The following is a 10,611-nucleotide window of genomic DNA, read 5'->3' as shown; positions in this document are numbered from 1 at the left end:
GAATAACAATAGCTAATCTAAGTTAAGTAATTACTATATGCTATAGGCATTGTCCTGCATTATTTATAAGGGTTGCATAATTCAGCCTTTACACTAACATTTCCCTCTTATAGATAGTATAACTTATATATCGACGTGGGGAAATATCCAAGGATATGATAAGCTTAAATCAAGTAGCATTATACTACATGTGATATGGTAAGCACTGCCATGCAACGTATTAGCTGAGGAGCAGAGAATTTTATTCCAAGGTGCACTTCTGTTAGACTACAGTGGCTCTAGATCCGAAGAGACGCGACGTCCAGAAAAGCTCTTGTCACACAACTTGGTCAACTGCTAACAGTTCAGAAGAAGACAGAGAAAAACGCTGGGGTCGATCGGTGTCTCCGAGTGTACTATCCATCAACCGGCAAGGAGAGTCGTCATTCTGAGTGATCTCTCACACTGAAGATGATGTGCAGAGCTGACCCATAAATCTTCGTTGTCACATGTCTCCTGGGACACCCATTGGGGAAAATGCCCTGGAACAATTCTTTCCACGTTTCTCGGTTCATCAGGTACTGTTTGCTGTTTTTATCTCAGTGGCTCCAAACTGCAGGTCGGCAGCAAGAGATTTCGATTTTAATATACACATACATTTCCCAACACTTTATTATGGGGATTATCAAGTATACAGAAAGATTACCAAAAAAATTACACAGAACTCTCAACAGCTGCCATCTGTATTCTATGCTTAAAATTTCTCCAGCCGCCCATTGATCCGCCTCAAGGTAAAATGCATTTCAGGACAAATTGCTGACACAGCACAGTCCCCTCTGAATAGGTCAATATGCACATAAATAGCCTATTGTCCAATGTTTCTCATTTTTTCCCTCTTTTTTGTGGTAATTTTTCTTTTGCTCACATAGAAATATGCAAATCTTCAGCATGAGATTCGATAAGCTTTGATTAGTGCCTGTACCTGTGTGACTGTTACTGTGCCTGGGAGGCCCCTCTTGTCTCATGTCCACATCACTCCCAGCCAGGCAACCACTATTTTGTTGTCCCTACTACCTAACCCAACCGTTGCTACCCATCGGTGAATGTCACATCTGTGGAATGAGTCATAGGGTCTACTATTTAGCGCTTTCTTCATGCAGCGTGTTCTTGCAATTCCCTCTTTGCTACTGTTTATAAATTCTTTGCTCTTATCTGGTGGCGTTGCATTGTGTAACTCTCGTTTAGTTTATTTTTGATGGAAGGCCTATTTCTGATCTTTGGCTTCCGTTGGTAAAGTGTCTCTGATAACACTTCTATTTTGTGAATATACAATTTAAATTTTCTTGGGAAAATAACATTGGAGTGGAATTCCTGAGTCATAGGGTCATGTTAACTTTATAACACTGTCAGCTCTCTCCCCAACATGGCCAGGTCATTTTACATTCCCATGAACAGGCTCTCTCCTTCCAAATCCCTTGGAACATTGGGTGCTAACTTTAGCTGTGTTTGTGGATATGTTAGAGAATCTCCTATAGTTTTAATTTGCATCTCCCTGGATGTGTGTCAGAATATATGCATAGATGAATATATATTTTATATAATAGATCTCCTTTAATTCATCTTGAAATTATTTAGAAACTTCTGGAATGTAAGCACTTCCTCATCTCTCCACCAGATTCATCAATCACTGATATTTTGTGTGTCTTCTGCTGCCTGCCCATTGTCTCTCTATTTATGGCTGCAAATGGAGTTTTTTTTTCTGATCTGTTTGGGTGGGAATGGGAAACATGACGGCATCTCCCCTTACCACATTCTTGCTGCTTTCCTCAGAAGAGTGCTCTTTCCTCCAGCACCAACATGTGGCTCTTCAAACCTGATATCCTGATGTGGTGTGGGCAGCCCTGTTCAGTTCACTGGCTGAATTGGTTTCTCACCAAGAGTCATCCAAATTCCTTTCTCCTCGGTGTCAGGCCTCAGTCCAAGACCATACAGTGCTTTGATTGTTGTGTTTCCTCAAATTTCATCCCTTGGCCATAGCGACTCTATCCATCCCTGTTTGGCTTGTGCTTGACAGTTGCATATTTTGCACAGTGACCTCTGATCCAGGTTTATTTTCCTTTTCTTTTCTTTCTTCCTTTTATCTTTTTTGAGGCAGGATTTCTCTGTGTAGTCCTGGCTGTCCTGGAACTTGCTCTGTAGACCAGACTGGCCTGGAACTCAGAGATCTGCCTGCCTCTACCTCCCAAGGGCTGGAATAAAAGGTGTGCACCACCACTGCCCCAGCTTATTTTTTTTATGATCAGACCAAGACTTTGCATTCTTGGTTGTAAGTCTACAAACATGCTCTCTCCATAGAGTCTCACATCTGGAGGCTCAGGCTAATGCTTTTGGGAATTCTCTGCCTAAAATGCCACATTCTCTGCTGCAGTTGATCTGTGTTTTGTGGGGGAATAGTCTGAGAGAAATCCCCTGTGTCAAATTTCCAAGTATTTGCTTCAGCCTCCACTCTCAGATTCATCCACTGTGGTGGTTTGAAAGAAAATGGCTCCCAAAGGAAGCGGCACTATTAGGAGGTGTGGCTTTGTTAAAGTGGGTGTGGCCTTGATGCAGGAAGTGTGTCACTCTGGTGGTAGACTTTAGGGTCTCTTTTGCTCAAGCTTTTCTCAGTATGACTTTCAGTCGACTTCCTGTTACCTGCAAGATCTAGAATTCTCAGCTGCTTCACCAGTACCATGTCTACCTGCACACTGCTGTGTCCCACCATAATGATAACGGGCTGAACCTCTGAACCGTAAGCCAGTCCCAATTTAATGTTTTCCTTTATAAGAGTTGCCATAACCATGGTGTCTCTTTACAGCACCAGGAACCCTAACTGAAGCATTCTTTATGCTGTCTGCTAAATGAGGCGTGTCTATTCCCACTGTGTCTTCTGTTTCTATTAGTTGGCATTGAGCCATAAATGAGAGCTTTTTTCTCATTCACTTATTTGTATTAATGTAAATAGACATATGGAGTCTGACTTTAGTCAAAGGTTGTGACCCATCACTACCATTATTTTTGACGCCTTTTGCTGCACCCATGAGTACTTTCTTCCTTTCAGTCATAAGATATTCCTGGGTTCAAGTTGTACATTTCCTGTTTCAGCTCCAGAGTAAATCATTTGCCCCCAGGGTTTCTGCTTCCTTTTAATAAAGCATAGCATCTGCAAATCAAAATCTGGATTCTCATTATACTGTTATTAGGCCCAAATAGTTTTATCTCATTTATATATGCATACAGATGCATGCACACACACCTATAACTAGTAATCTACAATATGTACATACACATACATATAATAAATATAGGAGTCCATGCCTAATACCTCAATTCCAATTCAATTCCTCAGTGGTTCTTTCTTTTTCTTTTCTTAGATTTTCCTCCAGTGTTTGTAAACGCCTCCTCTGAGAATGAGGATTTTGGTTCCCTTTTTTTTTCCCGTATATTTACTTATTTTCTCCATCTCAGCCACACCCTCTCTTTGTCCCTCCTACCACTTCTCATCTCATCAGTTTCCTGTTGTTTCACCTGCTTTTGGCCCAGCACTCCTGGTCTCTGAGGTGCCTTGGTGGCCTGGTCCCCAGACCCTCACCAGCTTGAGATTTCTATTGTCGTCCTGCCTTCTCATGTTTGGGAAGGGGAGTGAAGGGATAATGTGGCAGGTTTTAGAAGAAAAACTAAAATCCGAACAAAGTTAGCCCTCCAAACTAATCTGCAGTCCATCTATTTCCTAGCTCCCAGTTTTGAATGTCTACACAGAACCATAACCAACCAAAAAAAAAAAAAAAAAAAAACAAAAAAAAAAAAAAAAAAAACAAACCACAAAACAAAACCCAAAAGCCCAAACAACAAAAATCCATTTGCTAGGTCTTTAAAAGATAAGGATAAACCAGACAGTGGTGGCACATGCCCTTAATCCCAGCACAATGGAGGCAGAGGCAGATGGATCTCTGTGAGTTTGAGGCCAACCTGGTCTACAGAGTGAATTCTGGGACAGCCAGGGCTACACAGAGAAAAACCTGTCTTTAAAATCCAAATCCAGGCTCTAAAGCTACAGAGAAACCCTGTTGCAAAAAACCAACCAACCAATAAGCAAACAAACCAAAACCAAAACCAAATCCAACCAACCAAATAAAAAACAAACAAAGAAAGAAAAAGAACTAAAGCTGACATAGAGTACCAGGACCCACCCCCATGCTGCTCTCTGCCATCTCTTTTGCCAAGGGCAAGTCAAAAACTATTCTGGTGAGACTGGTGAGCCACGGCTGGGGCAGGTTTCTCTTTCAACACGAGAGAAGCTGACTCCGAGAAAAGCTGACTTTTCTGCATTATGATCCAATTGTGAACAAAAAAGTTCTCTTCATAGAACAGAAAAAAAAAAGTGCTCTCTCTAAACAGTGGATTGAAAATGAATTTGATTGATAAAGGGGAAGACTGAGGGCGAAGGACTGGCTCAGAAACCTGCAGTGTTTGCTGAAGAGGAGACACACAGCATGGTCACGGGTGTGGTGAAGGCCGCTGGGAAGGAACCTTGCCAGGAAAGAGTTCTTCACAGAGACCAAATGTTGATCTCGCTGTATTTTTAAATAGGCATTACTAAGAAAAATGTTGAAAAAAAAGAAAGAAAGAAAGATGAGTATGATGTTACAGTTTTCAGGATCCAGATAAAAAATCTTTTCACCGAAGGGCTCCCGACAGGATATCCCACTCCTGAAGTTAGCGTCTCCGCCTTACCAGGGCTTGGCCAGCAGAGGCGCTACACTGTAAAGAGTGAGCATGCTTGTGGCCCTTCAAGGGTGTAATCAATAATAAGGAGTTAGAGCAGACGCCTCTACCAGTAGAAGTATTTGATGCCGCCAACACAGTAAGTGAGGACCCCAGGCATCTTTGGCGTTCATGAGGTCTCAGCTGTGACAAACACACAGGCACTGATGTCAGTTTCCAGTCACCGGCTGGCTTGAGCTTCGTGGGGCTTGCTCATTAGATCCTGCCCATCACCTTTGGTGCATAAAGCCCGGGCAGTCAGCACCATGTTTCTGAAGTCAGAGAAATAATGTCCTTTCTGGAAACCATGGGTGGTAGCATTTACTCACCCTTAGCTCTCCTTCCACTCATTAGAAAGCACAAATTCTTCTCTGAGGACAGATCAGATTTCACAGAACTGTGGCCCCCTCTGGGTCTGCTTTCATCTTTGGTTAATCACTCTCCATCTGCTCTGAATTTAGCCTCATTTGCAGCCTTGAGGTTGCCCTTGATCTATGATAAGGATGGGTAATTTTTTTAAATGTATGCCATGGATGATTATTAGTGGAGTCTGTGGAGTAAAGAACTTTTGAGTCATCATATGAGTTCAATAGGAAAGAGTGTTGTAATTGATTAGTGATGTCTGCCCTGAGCATGGGAAAGAGGAATTGGGTACCTATATAACAAAATTTCCACCTCTATTCTAGGATTTAAGCCTACGTTATAGCTGAGAATAAGGTGAAACAGTTTTGGAGGTGGTAGTTCGTAATACTTTAATTTAAAAGATGACAGACATGGTGCCTTTTATCTATCATCCTTATTTATATTGTCAATATTTTAGCACATGTGTGTTTGACTAATGATAAGAAAAGAAATGAGCGGAGTGCAGGAAGTGAATATTTGTTGTGCAGTTACTAGCCGTCAGCTATTATTTTAGGAGCCTTGCAAACATATCTTAGCAAATATTCTGAACAACCTATTAAACCAGAATATTGTTCCTCTTTTTAGTAATAAATCAAGACCCAGAGAAGTAAGATATTTGCCTAAACTGTAATATAAAATTCAAGTCCAAGGATGATACTTATCTTGATGTATTTGGGCAGTAGCTATTAATCTGGGTCAGATTAAAAATAAAGCAACAAAATATTTAGATTAGGATGACTGAGTCTCATCCTAGATGATTACATCCCAGTCTCCAGGAAAGGGAAGTTAGCTCTGTTGAGAAGGCATAAATAAATGCCCCCGATTCTAATCTGTAACTGGGCAAGAGAACCAAGGAATCTTCCATGGAGGGAGCCAGATAACTCACAGTTACACTGAACACACTTTTGCTTTCCTCTCCATATCTTGTCCTGATGTGGGAGTGTCATATATCAATCTGTTGATTTCATTGGTTAAGTAATAAACAAACTGCTTGGGCTCATAGCTTAGAACATATGTGGGTGGAGTAAACAGAACAGAATTCTGGGAGGAAGAGGAAGTGAGCTCAGACTTGACAGCTCTGCTGTCTGGAGCAGAGATGCCATGCTCCCGGCTCCTGGGCGGACGCGGGGATAGCTCTGCTCTCTGAGGCACACGCGATGAAGCTTCGACCCAGGATGGACGTAGGCTAGAAGCTCCCTGGTAAGCCACCTCGTGGGCTACAACAGATTATAAGAAATGGGCTAGTCCAGTGCGAGAATTAGCCTAGAAGAGGCTAGATAGAAATGGGCCAAGCAGTGTTTAAAAGAATACAGTTTCCGTGTAATTATTTCGGGTAAAGCTAGCCGGGTGGCGGGATGCAGCCCCACCGCTCCTATTACTACATTGTCCAGTGTAATTCATGGGATAGTCAAGGCTCAGAAAGCAGAAAGCTTTACATTGGGACAGCTCTTGCAGCCCACCTGGGGTTTGAATGCAAATCTCTGCATCCAAAGGACACCCTTTTTGCATACCACCAGGTTCTTCCTTTAGGATTCTGTCTTTGTGCTTGGTATTGAACAGTCCTAGAATCTCAACCCCCAAGTCTGGCCTTAGCCTGTTATCCTCTAACTGGTGGGAAGTTTCATACTCACCTTGCTTTCATGGGAACCTACTGCAAGAGATGCTTCCAGAAGCTCGTATTTGCTATTCTGGGACTTTATGCAGCTCAGAGAAAGGCTGTTTCTGAGGCTGGGATCCCAGAGCAGAGGGTTCTTGCTTCTGAATGGTGTCTGTGTCCAGGCCAGGTAACTCTTGAGTCTCTTCCTTGGTGTCCCGATGCTATAAAGATGTGAAAAGCGTGCGATCAGTCTCCATGACATATTGAGGGCACCTGTGTGTTGGTCCTTGTGCTACAGCACTGACTTCAGCCCCTGTGGCTAGAGTTGTGAATGTTCATGAGATAATTTGAAGTTCATTAAGGATGAAATCTTGTAGGCTTTGAGATAAAGGAAGGTACTAGACATGGATATTAGTTATCAGGCAGTTTGAGGGAGGATGGAGAATGAGGGAATGGTTTCTCAGGGCTTCTGACACCCCCGGGGTGGGGACAAGGAATATATCAACTGAGCCTGGTCCAGGTCCTCAGCTTTAGGGTCCTACTGGATCTGAGCTTCTTCCATACTGGCAGAACTCCATTTGTCTTTCAGGAACATGTAGGAGCAAGGGAGATGGGAGACTTGACCTGTTTGGGGTTCAGTGAAACAAGCCAGGTATGGAAAATAATACGCATTCTCACTTCGTGAGATCTGAGAGTTGATTCCACAGAAGGAAAGAGCTGAGTAGTGCCCGCTAGAAAAGAGAGAGTTAATGATAGGCTCCCAAACACAGCGGAGTGATTGCCATTCACAATAATGTTTGGTTGTTGCCGTTTTAAGAGCTGCAAGAGTTTGAAGCTGCCCGACACAAAGGACTGGTACCTAAATAAGGCGCGGGAAGGCCGACAACTATTCTGGTTTGATCATTATATATTTTTACATTGTCAAACAGAACTTCCTCAATATGTCCAGTAGAAAATACCAGTGGAAAGAAGAAAGTGATCCAGCTCCTAAAATTGAAACCCTGGAGGATTTCCACGGCCACCCTCGGGTTTGAGTGATGGTCTGTTTTAATTTTCCTCTCAATGATGGCACCTCCAACAGAGACATCCTCATGGAGCGCTTCCCACTGCCAAGCCAAGAGGCCGCATCATTCATCTGGAGGACAGACAGCTGCATGTCTTGATACAGGACATAGACATTTCTTGAAAGGCTTTTTGTTCAAAGCCAGACAAGGTCCCAGCCTTACTTTCTTTTAGGAAAGATGAAAACATCACAGCCTGCGGTAGTGGAGGGCACCGGGCAAACTAAACTGACTTGCCCTGAGGTGCAGGCATGAATGTGTGTGTTTTATTTATTATTTACAGCACAACCTGTCCAGACACTGTGTGTTAGGAGCTGGAAGACAGCACTGACAGAAGCCCGAGCACTGGGGTTGAGCAAGGCCCTTTGAAACTCCAGCAGACTTTCATCAGGGCCTTCTGGGCCCCCATGGGCGAAGCTGTTTGCTCAAACTCCCTCTGCTCGTTCCCTCACAAATCACCTCCTCAACTTGATTTAGGCTCTGGGAAGCTGAGAGATTGGCGATTTCCAATGAGCCTTTCAGTCCAGATGTGTTCATAATAGAAACCGCTGGGCAGTGGGGCATAATTAACCATCTCTCCTTCGCTGAGACGGCAGAATGGCATTATTTCTGCCAACTGGGCTCGACGTGAATTGGCTGGAATGTTCTGAGTCGATTTCCAGCTGCTGCTTATGCTGCTCTGGCTTCCAACAGGATTTGCATTCCAAATAAAACGAGGCCCGAAATAGATGCCCAATACACGTTCAATGCTATTTTTAATCAGTGATCACTTGGTTAGCTGTGGAGGATGATTAGCCGGTCTCAATGCATTTCAGATTTCCCAGGGTCGTGCACACTAGATCTAAGCACACACCAACTTAGTTTCTCCTGGAGCCTTTTCCCTTCTCAGACTCTTTACACAGAGGGTAGGACTAGAGTGGAGTGGGTCGTGGCAGCGCAGATGTGACACGGTTTCAAGCTCCAGAACTGGAGGACCATTTATTTTGGCTAAGGATGTGTTTAAGTAGGCTCTGGTTCCACTAGAGAATCTTCGTGAAAGTCAGAAGTCTGAGGCTTCTACCCTACAAAAAAAAAAATTACCCTGACACTCACTTGGAACCATCAAGCCAATCTCTGGTTTTTAAAAAGTTGCTTTTTATTTTTAAATGTGTTTATGCGTCTGTGTCTGGGGTGTATGTGAGTGTGAGTGCAGTTGCCCACGGAGGCCAGAAGAGGGCATATGAGTTCCTAGAGCTGGAATTACAGGTGGTCAGGAGCCATCTGACAAAGATGCTAGGACCTGAACTCTGGTCCTCTGTATGAGCAGTGTGAACTCCTGTGAGCCAACTCTCCAGCACCATCAATCCCTTTTAATTCACAGAGGAGTGTGGGGAGAAATGTCTATTTTACTTTTATTGCTCACTCCCACCCATGGGAACCCACTAGGCACTGCACATTTCTTAATAGACCATAGTTTCCTAGAAACTTGAGATGTCTGTGGATGTTGCTGACAACATGATGCTCTAATTATTTTTTTTAAAAGTACTATGTCATGTTTGTTTAGCATGCTCACCATGTTACCATTTGCAAGCAAATCTATACTCTCATTTGCAAAGGACATTTACATAGCCTGAATGCTCAAATGCAATTATTAACTGTTTTACAGGATATGTTAGTATCACCCCTCCTTTCTCTTTCTCTATAATATGGTTTTTTTTTTCCTGTCAGTCCAGTTCTCTGGTCATTTTCTCCCCATATCGGTTGACAACTGTATTTCAGCTACTCTGCAGTTCTGATCCCCAGGACCACTACAGCTATTATATATTTGATTCTTTGAAAAATATCACACAATTTGCCTGTCCTTTCTGCCCATTTATTGATTTGGTTCATTATTTCCCATCATCCTCAAATATTAGTTTTAATTTAGGATTTTCCACAGCTTCTTGCTCTGGCTTATTTAGGATTTAAATGTGGTGCAGTTTTTTTCTTTTTTTCTCAAAAAAAGTTTTCTGCTCTCTAATCTTACCGGCTTGATCTACCCGTTTCAGCCGGAATACTTGACCATCAATACCTGGAGGAAGGAAGTAGGAGTCTAGAGATAACCTGGTCTTCAAACAGAGCTGGCTAACTCAGTTTCTCAGATGCCCAGGTCCATCCAAATTGCAGTACCGAAAGTCCTGTGTCCTAGGAAATGAAGCACTGGACACCTGGTAATCAAGTAACCCAGCCCGAGAGCCACCTTTCTAAGGAAGGGAGAAAATCTGATAACCGAGGAGTTGGAAATGTGCTGCTTCCTCCTTGCTGGTTATGTCCCGAGGGTACCCACGCCTCCCTGTGTGTAGAGATTTATAACCACCGCTTCTCTTGCTTTTCTTGACTTCGCTCTTCCTTTTGCCTTCATGCCTTCTCCCTATCTTTCAGAAATCTTGCCCTGGCATTTTGGCCATGGCAGCCATGACAGACTCCAGGCTATAATCCAAGAGGAATCAAGAGAAACATTTGAATTCGGGTTATGAGCTGAGCAACTGGGGCTGGGGAGGTGTGATGCACTGTTTGACTACGTGGGCCCCAGAACTCTGCTGATTTTAGTTAATAACTTGTCAAATAACCCATTCAATATTTTACAGACTTCTGAAGTATTTGATAAGTCTTCATTGATAATACTAGCCTTTGGAAATGGAGACAAAGTCTGTTCAATTATTTCTTTGTGTGTAGTTTTGCAGAGTTTCTCTTTTGAGATAACCAGTGTACTTTTTCCATTATATCTTACAAATACTGAAGTTGGGGATA

The 10,611-nt window shown here is 43.0% G+C and overlaps 1 pseudogene; it reads left to right on the top strand.

The window, feature by feature from the left end:
- The first annotated feature begins 4,212 nt into the window (after positions 1-4,212).
- On the top strand, positions 4,213-4,440 carry LOC113457606 (annotated as a pseudogene).
- The last annotated feature ends 6,171 nt before the right edge of the window (positions 4,441-10,611 follow it).

This window comes from Microtus ochrogaster, linkage group LG3 (assembly GCF_000317375.1).
Source record: "Microtus ochrogaster isolate Prairie Vole_2 linkage group LG3, MicOch1.0, whole genome shotgun sequence".
In the NCBI taxonomy this organism is placed as follows: Eukaryota; Metazoa; Chordata; class Mammalia; order Rodentia; family Cricetidae; genus Microtus; species Microtus ochrogaster.
This window is presented reverse-complemented; position numbering and strand designations above follow the sequence as displayed.